At 46.7% G+C, this 16,264-nt stretch overlaps 1 long non-coding RNA gene across 1 annotated transcript in view; it reads right to left on the bottom strand.

Annotated features, from left to right (window-relative positions):
* Window positions 1–6,435: 6,435 nt before the first annotated feature.
* The window catches only part of LOC130575429 (uncharacterized), a 56,631-nt gene continuing 46,802 nt past the window's right edge, over window positions 6,436–16,264 (bottom strand). Inside the window, exon 3 of the long non-coding RNA XR_008965563.1 lies at window positions 6,436–6,517. This is a non-coding gene — a long non-coding RNA (uncharacterized LOC130575429). The remainder of the gene's footprint in view (window positions 6,518–16,264) is intronic.

The following is a 16,264-nucleotide window of genomic DNA, read 5'->3' as shown; positions in this document are numbered from 1 at the left end:
TTCAGGATGAAGGCAGGGAGACACTGAACATCCCAAACATCCCAAAATGCCTGCTGAACTCCCATCACTTCCTCCCACACATCTTTGAGTCTTCTTGTATGGACTCAAACACCAACACCATAAACATCCTGACCAATKTCTCTCCTCAAAAACCCAGCTCAGCTTCCACACTTACTGCACCATCTTTCTGCTCCTCAGGCCACTTCCCCCTCTTGGAGAACTCTCACCTCCCCACAAGTTTTCTGTCTGAGGARGAACTTTAAATAACTAAACCCAAATGGGGTGCAGCTGCAGGGACCTCCTGCTCAGTCCCACCTGTACCACAGCAGCTCAGATGTCCATTTAGGCACCACAATACCCATTCATTTTGGGACAGAAACAGCAACATTTAATCCTCAAATACAAAGGTTTTTTTGAAAATTTTGGTTTTATTCACATGATCTTGCTGACTTAGCAACCTGGTCTAGTGGAAGGTGACCCTGCCCATGGCAGGAGGCTGAATTAGATGGTCTTTAAGATCTCTTTAACCCAAATCATTTTATGGTTCTGGGATTCTATGATTTTATGACTTCTCCACCCCCTTGCACAAGACTGGAAGCAGCCCACACTAATATTTTTTGATTGTTTGCTTTTAAATTTTTTTTTTAAATTAAGGACCAGGTCTAGCTGAATTTTGAACTTACAAACTTCCTCTAGAACAACAGCAGTTTGACTTTATGCTTCCTCAAGGTAAGAGCTGAGTTGTCAAGAAGATCTGCTGAGCAAGGTAGAGCAAAGGACTGGGGAAAAGGAGCCATGCAGAGCTAAAACCCAGCTTTATTGCAGAATAAACCTCATTTATATTTGAAGTGCCTCACTTTAAAGAGCTTCTCCCCTCCCTCCAGGTCTCCAAAGAGAGCATTGCTCACCAAGACACCTAAACCACATCAAATGGAAGCAGAACATGGCCAAGMAGCTCAGACACAGCCCCCGTCCCACAAACACTCTCTGCAGCAGCAAAACGATGGATGACAGCATTTCTTTCCCTAAATATTGTACAATTCACCTGGTACACYACACAATTCCTGCACCACAACTTACACATCAGGCAGAAACACCTGGGTAAGAGAGGACAGGATGGGCATCTATAAAATGCATAAAAAATCAAGTTTAGGAATTAAAACCTCCCAAGAACAATGGTCAACTAAAACCTAGTTTTTCTCTGAAGCTTTCCTTCTCCTTGGTGCCCAGATCACCCTTCCATGATCCCCAAGGAATAATTTACCTCCTTCCCCAGCGAGTTCACCCCTCAGCTCCACAGGTACCAACTGTGCCCTCTCTCACCCCAAGTCTTGTTAAAATTTCGACGAAGCTCAGAGCAGCTGTTGGAGGTTGTAAGACCAGTAACACATTTTGTGTCAGAACAGGAGGATTTACGCATCAAAAGCTCGTCTGCTTCTCCCCACCTGCAGCCAGRGATCACTTCCCATAAAAGGCACCCACCTTAGGCCACCCCAGGTAAAGAATCACAGCCCTTGGAAATACTCCCACTGAATAATTAATTTTTTCCAGCCTGCCTTATCTCCCYGTGCACATCCACGTACAAAAATCCCCACCCCAAATATCTGCCTGCTCTGTGTGAAAAGGGAACAGATTTCTGACCGAGCACTGTCAGTTCTGCACCATTTTTTTAATATAAGTGCCACAAATCCACCCAGCCAGCAGCTGGAGCTGCGAGAGGTCCATGTGTCCCTTGCTAAATTCCTGTGTAATTCTTCATTCTTTCTCCTTAATCATTGCATAATCCAGGGAAGATTTACACAGCAATATTAAAGGAAAAGTCGCTGGTGGAGAGAGAGGAAAACACCGGCGATGGTGCCAGCCTGACAGGGGATTTCCATGCTTTGCTCTTGGAAAGACCTGATAAGATGGATATATTTGTTTTAGCTTTCASCAAGGAACCCCAAGGATTTGGATTACAAAATCCTTCAATAAMACCACGAGAACTGAGTTCTGGAAAAGGAGATAGGAGAAGTTAATGGTGTAAGCAACCGCTGAGCTGGCTAATCCCATTGCTGACCTGTGTCTGGTGGGCAAATGTGCTCCTGAAACCTGGATGTGGTTTGTGGCACGTGGGGTAAGGGTGMAATTCCAGTTGTGCCACTGCTGGGTGCAATTCCAAGATTTCATGGYTTTTGGTTTGTATCAGCTGGGACCAGATGTATTCCTCTGGCCACTCCACCTCCAGAATCTTCTGTGTTTGGTACCGTGAAAAAAACATCACTGAGGCAGCTGCATTTGTGCTTTACCAACAAACCCAAAGCACATCTGATCGAATTCCCTTTCCTTTTCTGCTGGAAGGGACCTTAAACACAATCCAGTTCCATGAGATGCTTTCCCCTAGACCAGGTTGCTCCAAACCCCATCCAACCTTGAGCATTTCCAGGGATGGGGTAACCAATCTGCCCAAAATGAAGGATTTATTTTTACCAAAGATGTGGATAAAAATCAACCCTCTCCATCCTCAGACCACAGCTGCAGCCCTYCTGAAAGCTGAACCTGTGGTTGCTGCACCCTGGCAACGTATTTTTGAGGTTTTTGGTGCAAAATGAAGGATCCATTTTTACCAAAGACGTGGATCAACTCAACCTTCTCAMAGCATCAAATATAATCAAAGCAGAGATGTGTCTGGAAACATCAACATGAAAAAGAATTGCTCCTATAGGTGCAGGCCCACCAGTGTCAGCAGCAGYTGTGCTTAGCTGCAATTAGCTTAATTAGCACAGCTTGACCTCAGTTGAGACAAGTTGTTGAGGAAGCCCTTAAATTTAGCCAGTAAATACAACTAAAAACCTAAACCCAAGCTGCAGGCTGCAGCTGCAGCCCTCCTGAAAGCTGAACCTGTGGTTGCTGCACCCTGGCAACGTATTTTTGAGGTATTTGGTGCAGTTCCCCATCTGTTCAGGCAACAGGTACATCAGTTGCTGGTATCGGTTTTTCAGGACTGAATTTCAATAAAAATCGCACGTCTGGGAAGGATGTGAGAGCAGTTGATGTCTGAGCACRGATAGTTATGCCTAATTAACATAAAAATGAGGTTTTCCTAATCACCTGCAAGAGGAAACCTGCTTGCAGAACGAGCTACTGGGAAAAAAAAAATAAATTACTCCTCAGGGAGGCAGTTGTCAGAAATAAAGACGGAGGGTGGATGTGTTTATTTATACCCAGCAGCTCCAGAGAGGGGCTGCAGGTCCTGACACGCTGCCTGGTGTGGTTTCTGCAAGGAGTTTTCTCCTTCCTGTCCCCATTCCTCGCTCAGCTCAAATCACCCAGCGCTGGGAACTGGTGGTTTGCACTCTGTGCAGCAGTCCCTGCAAATCCCAGGGTGTTTTTAGGATGCGGCAGGCCAGGTCAGCTCACCTCAGCGACATCAAATTCCATGCAGAAGTTTGAAGCTTTGCAAGAAAGATGTGGGRAGATGGCATTTAGGAGCAGTGGTGTGCTCCAACACTCGTGATTTTTGGTCTCAGGGAAACCTCTGTGTTTCCAAAACGTTCTCCAAGGATCAGCTTGCACATCAGCAAGTCCCAAAACGTGAGAGGAATCTTCAAAGGGCTTAGAAGCACTGCAGATGGTGGTGGCTTCGACCGAAACTGCAAATCCAAGTGGGGGAGAAACCACTTTTTGCCTTGGCCACCATCCAAAAACAAAACCTAACCAGGATGAAGCAGTGCAGGGATGGGGTGGATCCTGACCCACCACATTTCTGTCTCATCYCGTGAAATTTGGTCACATTTGCATGTGCTTGGGGAGAAGACGAAGCTGTGGAATTTTTTTTTGAGGAGCAAATCTTGAAGGAGAGGTTGTGGGGCTGCCCTGCTTGAGGGGAGCAGGGAGGGAGCGCCCCGATGACAAACGAAGCTTCAAGTCACGACGAGAACAAACACGGGAGGAAGGAGCCAACCGCAATTACCGACTTATCTGGCAGGAAAGATGTTTCAGTTATTGTGGGCAGCACCCAAAACAACAGCTCGGTGACGGGAGCTGCTGGAGAGGGCGGGGGGAACCACACGTGCCCAGCTCTTCTGCAAACCCACATCAGGGCAGCTCCCACCTCCCAGAAGATTCTGGCAGCACAGCTGGAGGAGGAGATGGRTGGTGCAAAGGTAGAGGATGGTTTTGGGCGGGTTTTGTTGAAGGAAGATGAGRGTTTAGCGCTCCTCCTCTCAAAACCACGGCACTCAGCGCTGCGTGGGTATCGGTGGGACCATATCCTCCACRCCCAGATGGGTTCTGCCCTTCTGAGCAGCTCTGGTGGTGTTTGCACACTCAAACACGGCCCCACACAGCCCAAAATCTCCATCACATTGTGCACGTTGCTTTGATCACTTTTGACCCCACCAGTGGCTCTTCCCAACCCAGACCTCACTAAGGGTGGCACCACTGATGCTCCACCTGCCCCTGATGCTCTGTACYAATTAGACTTATTGCAATAAATAATTTTCCCAATTTTCCCCCATCAAAGCAATTTTTTTCAGAAAATAAGCACGTTACAGAAAGTATTTTAGATGAACATCCTAACACRTTTGCCTTAACCTTTTCTACTCTCTACAAAAAGGAAGTAAGAGAATTACAAGCAAATTTTTWTTAATACCATCAGGCTTAGTCAAATTTAGTGAGGACACCGGATTTAGCATCAATGTAGAATTTAGAATTAAATAAAAAGCTTGATTTTGTACATGAAAGCYGAAGTCACTTAAAACTCATGCAATTCTTTCTCTTTCTATTCCAACGAGACACCACAATTTGAAATATTGGATAATTTGAGTCTGCAGCTTGGGAGGTTTCTCCAAAACATCAGCTCATGCTTTTTGGAGACAGACTGATGTCACTGCAGCTCATTTGCTTAATTAGTGATTTACAGAAATATCTCTCTTGGAGAAAGGGAAACTCTTCAAGCTCCRAGTGTGGAATCAAGAGACCATCCCCAATGACTGTTTACTCCCATCTTGTACATCATTTTGGGCCACACTCTATCAATCAGCAGTCGTGACTGATGGCATTACACTTCCTAAATATGAAAGTGAGCTCTGGAGGAGGCCAAGCACAAGTTTTGTGCCAAGTTTTTTGCCCCAAGTTTTTCCTAACAGGAGGATGTTGCTTTTACAAAATCCTGCTGGGCTGAGAAATCAGAATAAACACAATAGATAAAACACACAAATCAATAGRATAAACACACAAATCCTGATGCTGTTGCACAGCCCCTGAAGGAGTTTTCCCYTTATTTCAGCAGCTTTGTTTTTATCATTACAGCCTTCCTTCCCCTGAACTCATGGGTTCTGGTGACCACTGCACCCTGGCACACAAATTCTTCTAAAAAGGGGTGCCAGGGTGCCGTGGAGCACGGGGAGAAGGCTCAGCACAGATGTGCACGTTGCAAGAAACAATAATTCATGCAAATCCCTGCTCCAAGCAAATTCCACAGCAGCGCATCTTATCACAAGCCAAACAAAAAAGCACGAATGGAGAATGGGAAACCTGCTCTTGTTAAAAGAATTCGCTCTTGTCACGGCTTGAATCCGCCCCTCTCCTTCCAACAGCTCTGTGCCGACGCCGAAAACCAACCAGGCATTAAGGGTTAATCAGAAGTGAAAAACCCCAATAGTGAGAGAAAGCAAAGGCTCTGTCACAGCAGATATTTGGGAGTCTCTGTGGTGACTCCTAAAGGGGTGAAGACCTTCTTTGATATGGAAGAAGAGGCAGAGATCACCACTGACCCCTCCTCGTGATGCCTCCAAGCACAAAACCGTGGCAGAAACGACCCAGCAAGGCAAGGATCCAAATGTTAAAGCAGCATAAAAGCTACTTATAAACCCATTCAACTCTGCTCATATTTGTATTTTTTTCTCCATGTTTGTCCAATGGTTTAGTGCTTTTAAATCAGGGATTTTCCTCTGTTTCATCAATCAAGAATTGAGCGCTCTCTTGCCGCGTTTGGAGATAGACCAGCTTTCCACAGAAGCWCAAGATGATGAAAATAAACGAATAAAATATATTTTTAGTTTGACTTTTTTTTTTTTTTTTGAAATGGCAAGTTAGAACCTGAATTCCAACCCAACCACTGGGTTTCAGCAGAACAAAAAAATCCCTGTGCTGAGTGCTCTCAAATAAGAGTCATGTCCCTTCCAGCTCCGCACCAACAGAGACCTTATTATCCTTTGGGGGAGGAAGTCAGATTTTTTCCACTTAGTTACGTTCCCAGGTAGTTCTTAAATAAGATTTCCCTTCTCTCTGTGTTTAAAAAGACACTTGAGCACAAGTTACTGCTCGGCCATAGTGCCACAGTTGTGCACTGAACCCCAAAATAAAGCTTTGACTGTCAAGTCACCAGCCAGCACGGTTYTATTTTGAGGACAGCACAAMTGAGAAGATGTCAAAATCCAAAATYAMCAGCACTTCTTCCTACCTTAATYATCATCAGTCAATCGTCYACCTGCATGTCATCAGGAGCCCATAAAGGTTCTTCCAGTGCTGCCCCCTGGAAACAAACAAASAAACAAAAAAAGCTTTTAAAACCAGAGTTTAAATCCAGAAACATCCCAGGGAAACAGTATTTTTAATGCTGCCAGCAAGGCATTTCCACTTCATTTTACCAGATGCAGAATGCAGTTTTTCATTGTTGTTCAAGCCACAGACAGACTCSAAAAAATGAAAATAACTTTTAAATACAGAAAGCAAAATTGTGGGGGTTTCCAGGGTTAAAAGTACTTTKGGGAAGAGGTGGCAGGAGGGAATTAAAGGCAGCAGCAGTTACAGATGAAGAGATTCTGATATTCCCAGCTTGGCCTGATACATGCACTGCTGTTTGGGTAAATGTAAATAAAGTTTAGGAGGGTCCAGAGCTAGAGGAAATAGATAATTTCGATCGTAGTGAGGGCACCACAATGACTCTGGGCTCCTCTGAGGATGTATTTCCCAGACACAAGAAGTTTGGGCATTGGGAAAAGCAGTTCTGTGTGTGTTCATTTATTGCCACCCTAAGGGAAGTGGACAGAAAGCCACATGGGGATCACCAGGACCTGTGATGGCCACAAACCCGTGGGACGGCCACCAGCAACTTCTCCAAACCTCTCTGGATACAGAYTGGCTGTAGGATCGAGTGTGATCCTATAAGGAACAGGCTGGAAGATGCAGACCTGCAGGGATATTTCTGATATTCTCACACTTTTGCACAAACCACCTCTCACCCCACCAGCTCTTGGATTTGGATTCCCGGCTCCACCAGCACAGCCACCCCACAGKGGCTCAAAGTTCACCTGCAATGTCCAGACAGTTCCAAGCTGCTCCCCAGTTTTCCATGACCAGCCACGTTGTTCCCAGTCCCTGCATCTCAGTTCCCCTTCCCAAAACATTTGTACCCAAATCAGCTTTGAGGCAGCACRGGGCTCCTCGCAGGAGTCTGCAGAGCCAGACCCCAACCAATCCCATCTTCTGGGATGGTTTCTTTATCCTCATCCCCCACTACCAAAAATTGGACCAAGCAAAACCATGACAAGTACAAAATTAGAGACCTGAGGTGCTTCTAGATTTTGAGTTGAATACATTTAAACAAAATTAGGTTTTTTTTTTTTTCCCTATCCACACTTTTTTCTTTGCTGCCCAGCCGTGGGCAGGATGCGACCCAGCCATCTGCTCCGTCGCTGCCAGGAGCTGTGGAGCTCAGACATAATCCTTGGGTGATCTCCCCATTGTTTTTCATCCTGCTCAAGTGTTGACTCGAGCACTTGTTCAATTAGACAAGTCTCAGCACTGCAATCAGATGGGCTCTGATTTTCTACCTCCACCGAGAAGGAAAAATCTGATTGAGCTGAGCCTGATAGAACCGGGAGCTTCAAAGCAATGAGACCTGGAGATCACGTCTGCTCTGAAGCTGCCAGAACTGCTGCTTAACCCCAGCAGACCACCAGCGACTTCCATTGTCAGAGAAGCTGGGAGACAAAGCAGATTAAAAGACATTGGATCTGCCAGGGAGGAGGAAAGCTGGGTTATTTTCCCTGTATTTCTTTTTTTCAGGGAACTGCACAAGGCATCTGCTTGCTCTTGTCTCTGGYTCTGAGTGACCCCTCGCTGCTATTCCCACACACTGCTCGAATTTTCTTCTTTGTGATCCAACGTTTTCCAGCACCTCCCAAGAACGCTGCTGCCCTGGGGTAAAGGGATCTGAGGGGTGCAGGAGTTCAGTCCAGCCTTCAGCCTGTGCTCTCCTCCCTTCCACCCTCTGGTTAGCTCCACGCATTTAAACAAAGAGATGAATTTTATGGACCGAGTCAGGAAGCTGGCACAAGCAAACGCGCTGTCAATATTTTCACAGTCAATTTATTCTTCCATTCACAAGGCTGACAGATTCCAAACACAGCTTTGGATGGTGTTAAATGCGAGAGAATCACAGAATCAGGGAATGGTTTGGGTTGGAAGGGACCTCTGGAGATGATCAAGTCCAATGTCACTGCCATGGGCAGAGACACCTTCTGCTATCCCAGGTTGATTCAAACCCTGTCCAACCTGGCCCTGGACACTTCAAGAAGTCCACAATTTGTCTGGGTAACCTGTGCCAAGACCTCACCACCCTCATAGGGAAGAATTTCTTCCTAATATCCCATCTAAATCTACTCTCCTACAGTTTAAAGTCATTCCCCTTTGTCCCATCACTCCATCCTTTGCCCAAAGTCCCTGTCCAGCTCTTTTTTAAGCACTGAAAGGTCTCCCTACAGCCTCCTCTTCCCCAGCTTCTCTGCTGCTACCCCAGCATCCGAGAGTTCAAAGGGAATCAGCAATGAAGCTGAGTTTTTCCAAAAACTGGGAGCAGGACTCACGCAGCAAAAGCTCACAGCGCCTCGGACAACATCTCGCTGAAAGACGAGTTCACACTGAGAGACAACAAAAARCATCAAATGCAAAGGCAGGATGAACACAAGAGAGCTTGTAAATGTCAGTGGCACATGTGTGAATGGGGTGTAGAGCTGGCTGTCCCTTCAGATGGCTGGAAAAACAGGTCAGTGGCAGGGGAAGAGGGGAATCGGGGAGCCCTCATTCCCGGTGACAGGTACGGAGTGTGGGGCTCCAGGATGGCACAGCAGAAACATCTCAAGTTGTACCTGCTCACAGGAGTGTCTTACATCCACTTCTGCTCTTAGAAATTAGTCACTGACCTCAGAAATCAGCTCCTGGGGATTGCCAAGAGCAGGCGTGTCCCACACTGAGCTCCTGCAGCCCCAATCCCACAAAAACACCCAATCCCAAACACCTCCACTCATCCACCCTGTCCCGACCCCACCGTGCCCTGATGTGCCAGCAGTGTAATCCTCTTGCCAGATAATCCTCCCAAAAAGCTGCATCCGGAGGATCTGGTGTGATCAGCTGAGTGAGGAAAGCTGTCCCTGCAGCCAACAAGCCTYGGGAATACCTTAATAATTCACAATTATTATTTGTATCCCTTATTTGTATATATTTGGATGAAAGTAATTTAACCTGCTGTTACAGCACATCAATGATAAGGAAGACACGCTGGGTATAGGAAGGTGCTTTCATTCTCTACCACCAAAATTCAGTTTTCCAAGCCTGGCAGCACTGGAAAAGCCAACACTGATCCAGGTATTTCTGGAAAATGCTGTTACACAAAGTTTCAGAAGGAGATTCAGTTATAAATGAGGCCATTGGATTTGGCATCAAGTGTCTTCCAGGGTGGTTAGAATCACGGAATACCCTGAGCTGGAAGGGACCCATCAGGATCATTGACTCCAACTCCTGGCCCTGGATAGGACACCTCAAGAATCCCACCCTGTGCCTGAGATTGTTGTCCAAACATTTCTCAAACTCACAGGTTTGGTACTGTGATATGTTGCCCTGGTTTTTAGTTAATTTTTGGGACAGAGTTAATTTTCTTCCCAGTAGCTGGCAGAGTATTTTAAATTTAGGATGGGAGCAATGGGATGGAGACCATGTCAGATCAAACTGCATTCAGGATGAGAAGAAACAGCCTCAAGTTGTGCCAGGGGAGGTTTAGGTTGGACATGAGGGAAAATTCCTTCATAGATAAGGTTGTCCAGCCCTGGCACAGCTGCCCAGGGAAGGGGTGGAGTCTCCATCCCTGGAGAGTTTTAAAAACTGTGTGGATGTGACACTTGGAGACGTGGTCAGTGGTGGCCTTGGCAGTGCTGGGTTAGACTTGATCACATTAGAGGGATTTTCCAATTTAAAATATTTCTGTGATTCTTATGATCCTGGATCAACCTGCTTGTGTTTCATGCCAGGTTGGACAGGGCTTGGAGCACCCTGGGATAGTGGAAGGTATCTCTGCCCATGGCAGGGGATGGGATGATCTTTAAGGACCTTTCCAACCCAAACCAGTCAAGGATTCTATGGAACCATTTTTATATATTTCTTTTATTAAAATGAGGAATACAAGGTTACAATCAAAGATGGTTGATTTTTTTTTAAGAACCCTGCTGAGAAAGTGCTCTGGGAATTGAGATCATGACAGCAGTTTTTGTTAATCGAGAATATTAATGGTATAAAATGTTACACACGAAAATGCTCAAGATTAGGGGGTGGCAAAGGTGGCCCACAGTTCCGGGAGTCCTCCATCCCTTATTAAAATAATTAAAATAAAAGGAAGGCAGGTATTAGTTGGCTAGACAGCCCCAAATCCTGCCGCCTGTTAATCCACCTGAAACCCAAGTGTATCAAGGCAAATTAAAGCTGCCTTTAATCCATGCAAATCTCAGCCCAGGAATCTTTTATTCTCTTACCTCCTGCCACGAGTTCAGCCCTGCCCTGCACCCCATTCATGCTGCCAGAGCAAAACAATATAAACCTCCATATTTTAGTAAAGAGGAAAAAGGAATTTTGGACCTTTCCCACATTTTGGGATGGATGMAGCTTTGTGCTTCATTGGCTGGGTGAGACCAAACCCTGCTCCACCTGTGCTTGGTTTAATCACATGTATCGACACACATAAATTAGGGCAATTTGTGCATAAATTAGGCAGCATCATTATGCTAATTGGGACGGTATGATTGTGCTGAGAGTGTTTGCAATCTGCCACAGTCCTCTGGGACAGCGCTGCGAGGGAGCTGCTGCCTCTGAAAAAGCTGGGGCTCCTCTGGGATYCCTCTGGGGCAGGTACAGCCCCACAGCGACCCAAAATGAGCCTGAATAACTGAGGAGAAGGGCTGAGGACAGCTGGTGTGATCTTCCTTCTCTGGAATTTTGGTTTATGTTCTCTGATTCCTAAATATCACATCCTGAGCTTCTTTGATGCACGAAACAGGTCGAGTTATAGCTGGGTGCAGAGAGAGGCTGCTACAAAAACAAACCCCCTGAGGGATATGTAAACCAAAGAAAGAGCAGGAGACCCAAATCCCCTGCACTTTGCTTTATCAAAGTTCTGTGAAGAAACAATATTTTTGTCATCCTCACAGAAACCACTGCACTGTACCCCTTCCAACCCCACATGAACTGCAACAGAGATAGGAATGCTTGCAGGGATCAGGGAGGTATCACAGGGTGATCCCTTTCCTAAAAAGAAAAAAAAAATAACCCCAAATCCTTCCAATTGCATGAGCAAGGATAAGGGAGGAACAAATCAACTGCAAAGTGACAGCTTCTCCTTCTGGAATTGTAGAATATCCAGAGTTGGGGAGGATCCAAAAGGATCATTGAGTCCAACTCCTGGCCCTGCATAGGACACCCCAAGAATCACAGCAGAAACTTGGTAAAATCACCATACACAGGTAGGTCTACCTGAAATAGGGATTTTTTATGAAGACCTTCAGGGGCTTTTGCCAAAACCWGGATTTTTGTAGCTATCCCACAGGAATCTTGCAGGCTGTGGTTGGTGTCCCTGTGATGCTCCACATCTCCCTCCTCCTTATGGGTACCAGGGGATGTTCCCAAAGTCATCCAGTTTTCCTTCCAAAACTAATCACTAATTTACCTGCTGAACCAGTATGGTAAAAAATCCTTTCTGTGGGACTTGAGTTTTCTCCTTTCAGAGGAAATTCAAGCTCAGTTTATTCTYCAGGATCCAGCCAGGAGTTTTTCCTCCAACAGACATGCTGGCACTTTGCCTGGCTAACAAACATACAGCAGAAGAGCAGCAAGCACTGAACTACTACTACTAGAAGTGTTAAAAAAAAAATCAGCTTGGAGTAAACCATCTGGTAACGCTCACTGCGCCACAGGTGAGAGCAAACACAATAAGCTCTGTATTGCACCAAAAAATCATCAGTGCTCAGAGAATAAGGGTGTGAAACACCAAATCAGCCCAGGGGAAACCTGGAAAAAGTTGCCCAAAGAAGCTGTGGCTGCCCCAGACCTGGAARTGTCAAAGGTCAGGTTGGACAGGGCTTGGAGMARCCTGGGRTAGTGRAAGGTGAAGGCAGGGAGGATGGAACTGGATGATTTCACCAAAGGTGAAAGGATGAAACACTAAAAGAGCACATGGGAATTGGGGGATGCTCCAGAACTGAGCTGCTCCAGCTGCAGGGCCAAAGGAATTAGTGAGACAAAAAGGAAAAAAAATACACAACCAGCTTCCTTCTGCTCTTGTGCTGCTCATAAGTGTCTGGCTGGTGGCTTTTCCCCACATTTTCAAGCAGAACCTTCTCTAAGTAGTTTAGGAGTGAAAGCAAACTCATCTCTCCCTCCCTGTGGTGGAATATGGACACTGGCATGGCTCAACCTCAGCATCTTAACACCCAGTAATTCCCAAACCCTTCTGAACAGCCACCATCTTATCAAAACAACAGCTTTRAAACCTCTTCTCCGCATTCTTTGGTGATAATTAGTTTAAGTCTGTCACCAGCAGATCAGTTTAGGATTGCAACTAAGCCAAAGGGATATGAAAAGGTTTTGTCCAAAGCCTCTCCACATCGAATCAGCTCAAAAAAGGGAAAGACAAAAACACGAGCTTGGCTGTACCAGCAGCTCCGACAGTTTCTGCTGCTCAGAAGGGAACACAGCAAGATTTAATAAACAAGCTCAATAAAGTTATTCTTCCCYGTTTTATTTCCCCTTAAAGCATCAGCCCAATTTGGTTTTGTTTCCATCACAAACAGCTCCTTTAATCGTTGCTGACGGGAGCACAACGCGGGGCCCCGGCGTGCGAAGCCTTCCCCCAACCCCTGCCAGCTCCCACTAAATGGAGCTGCTCTGCCTCGCCACAGCAATTCCTGTAATTCAAGTCTGGCAAACAATTCCTAGGCTGAAAATGGGACAGCATCCAGTCGTTATCTCCTTTCTTGTAAAAAAAAAAATAAAAAAAAAAATGCAGCGTTATTTACTCTACCTGCCTGTTTGCCRTGCTGGCAGTGCCACCACGCAGGTGTGACAGCAACAAACGCCGGCAGCTCCCGCAGTTTTGCCTGTTGATGTCTCTCCTTTCATCCCAGCAAACAGCCTGTCAGAGCTAAAGGAGCAGCTGAGAGCAAGGAAAGCATCCGGCTCTCTCCTGACAGCTGAACGAGCTGGCAGTTTTCAGGAGGAAAAGCTTTCCTACGCTTCTAAACCATGGCAACTCATTCTGGAGTCGAGCTTAAAAGTCTTTCCCAACATAAGTGATTCTGTAATTCTAATATTCTGTAATTTGAATTAATTCATTTTGGTGCTGGTGCTTCCATACAGCGTCAGTGGTGTTTCTATCCTCATTCATCTTCATTCCATCCCCCAAAAATAAAAGACCAAAAAAACTCAACAGTTTTCTTGCAGACGCATTAATTGCAAACCAATCCCACCCCGGTTCAGACACCRAGCCCTGGCCAAGCGCAGGAACCGTGCACAAATGGAGGTGAAAGGCTTTTGTTTGAATGGTTTTGCTCACCAGGACACACCTGATAAGAGCCTGCAGCAAGGCCACACCCCGAGATAAACCCGGCGGGCTCACGTCTCCCCGAACCCAGCCCCGCATCCCGGGCGAGGGGTGGGAAACAAACACCCAAAGAAAACATTCTGTGCGTAACAGGACCATTTCCCTTGGCAAAGCTCTCTGCTTTCCTTTCCTTGCCCTCTCTGTGTGCACCGAGAAGCTGTTCCCTGGCATTTTCCGAGCTCCAGTCTAGGGCTGATGTCTGATCCCGGAGCAGGAGCACCCCACAATCTCCTGGTGCCTGTAAAATTTASACCTTGCTGTTTCTTAGGCCAGAATGTGCAAGGAGACAGGGCAAAGCTGTTTGAAAAGAGGCATCCTTTACAAATTGAAGTGATATAGAGTTGGGAATAAAAGAAATTCTGGGATGAAGAGGTGGCCATGGGCTTTAGAACCATGTTCTGGGAAGCCAGTGGATGAATGACTGGACATGAGAGGCTCCCATTAGTGAAGACCTGGCAGTCAAACACTGGCAAACAGAATCATGGAATGGTTTGGGTTGGAAGGACCTTAAAACTCATCCAGTTCCACCCCTGCCATGGCAGGGACACCTTCCACTACCCCAGTTTGCTCCAAGCCCTGTCCAACTTGGCCTTGGACACTTCCAGGAATCCAGGGCAGCCACAGCTTCTCTGGGCACCCTGTGCCAGGGCCTCACCACCCTCAGAGTAAAGCACTTTTCACCAATATTCAATCTAAATCTTTTCTCTGTCAGTGTAAAGATCATTACACATCATCCTTGCCCTTGTCCAAAGTCCCTCTCCAGCTCTCTTGGAGCCCCTTCAGGCACTGRAAGATCTCCCTGGAGCCTTCTCCTCWCCAGGCTGAACAACTCCAGCTCTCCCAGCCTGGCTCCAYAGGAYACYCTGGGCCATAAGGATGCAAGCAGACACACAAACAATCTCTGATCCTACCTGAGCACACCTTGAGAGGGCACCTTGTTCTTCCTGAGCTCCCACCGGGGACACTGGAGGTGCCCAACGAATCCTACACAGGACAACGTGCAGCTGAGGTCTCATCTCTAAGCAAAACAGATGCTACCTTTCTATTCCTCTTCCTCTTTTGACTTCCTTCATGAATAAACAAACTTAAGGGGGGGAAAAAAAACCCACTTGCGTGACTGGTCATCCTCTGCACAGCCCGGGTTTGCTGGGAGCAGCTGGGAAGGGGGAATGGACACGAGGTTTTGAGCAGTGCASTGGGGRCACGAGTGATCATGGGGYAGAGCTGGGGCAGAACCTCAYAAAATGCTTTGAGRGGCATCTTCTGTTGGTGGCTCAGGRCTGGTTTCGTTTTTGGGAAGGTGTTTTGATCCCACCCACTTCATGAGCAGACCTGGTGGGACACACGCCGAGGGTTTGCAAGAGGTTGGGCTGTGTCTTGAACATTTTGGGAGTGAATGAATRCAGTGGAACAGGYTGTCCARAGAAGCTGTGGGTGCCCCTGGATYCCTGGAAGTGTCCAAGGCYGGGGTGGACAGGGTTTGGAGCCACCTGGGATAGTGGAAAATGCCATGGCAGGGGATGGACTGAGATGATCTTTAAGGTCCTTCCAACCCAAACCATTCCATGATTCTATGATCTGTGCTTCCCTAGAGGTTCTGGGAAAGAAATGCCATTTCCCATCATGCTGTTTGCATGCCAAATGTCAAATTCAAGAGTTTCCATCTCTGACCAAGGGACACATGGGCTGTGTCCCACATCCCACCTGTACTGCCACTCCCTGCTMTGCTCACCAGCGCAAAGCACTGCGATGGAAACGTCCTTGTTCCTGCTGGAAGAGGTCTCAGTTGGGTTTTCTTGGCCATCATTTCAACAGATCCCAGCCCACAGTATGCCAAGGCAGAGATTTATCCACTTGAAAGCTACCAGGATCTGGTTTTAAGGCAGATCCACATGATGCAGGAGTCAAGGGGTGGTTTTGGCTGGGATTTCTGTGCATGCAGGGACAGGACARGGACAGGGACATGGAGTGACCCTCCAGGAAGGAACCCAAGGATCGAGCCTCCACCCAGTGATAGCAATGGACAGCAATAGGATATTCTCCATTCCTCCCAGAGATGGATTTCTGAGCTGTGGATACAAACACAACATTGATATATTGTGGATATTGTAACTCTCTCCTCCAGGACACAAGATCAGAGTTACAGTAGCTCAAAAAGCAATGGCTCCTTTCTGCCTGTCATTGACACTTGGGCTCCTCAGAACCCTTTTTGGTGGCCCCTTTCTGAGGTGTCAGCATCTCCAGATCTGTTATYAGCGCTGATCAGGACACCCCATTACACACCTACACACCCCAGTGACCTCAACCCCATCCTGCTCCAGCTGAACCTCAAACAACCCTCAGCAGATGATGATAGTG

This window comes from Malurus melanocephalus, unplaced genomic scaffold, assembly GCF_030028575.1.
Source record: "Malurus melanocephalus ecotype Western Australia unplaced genomic scaffold, MMel_1.1 scaffold_107, whole genome shotgun sequence".
In the NCBI taxonomy this organism is placed as follows: domain Eukaryota; kingdom Metazoa; phylum Chordata; class Aves; order Passeriformes; family Maluridae; genus Malurus; species Malurus melanocephalus.
The sequence above is the reverse complement of the archived record's forward strand: the minus strand, read 5'-3'. Positions and strand labels throughout refer to the sequence as shown.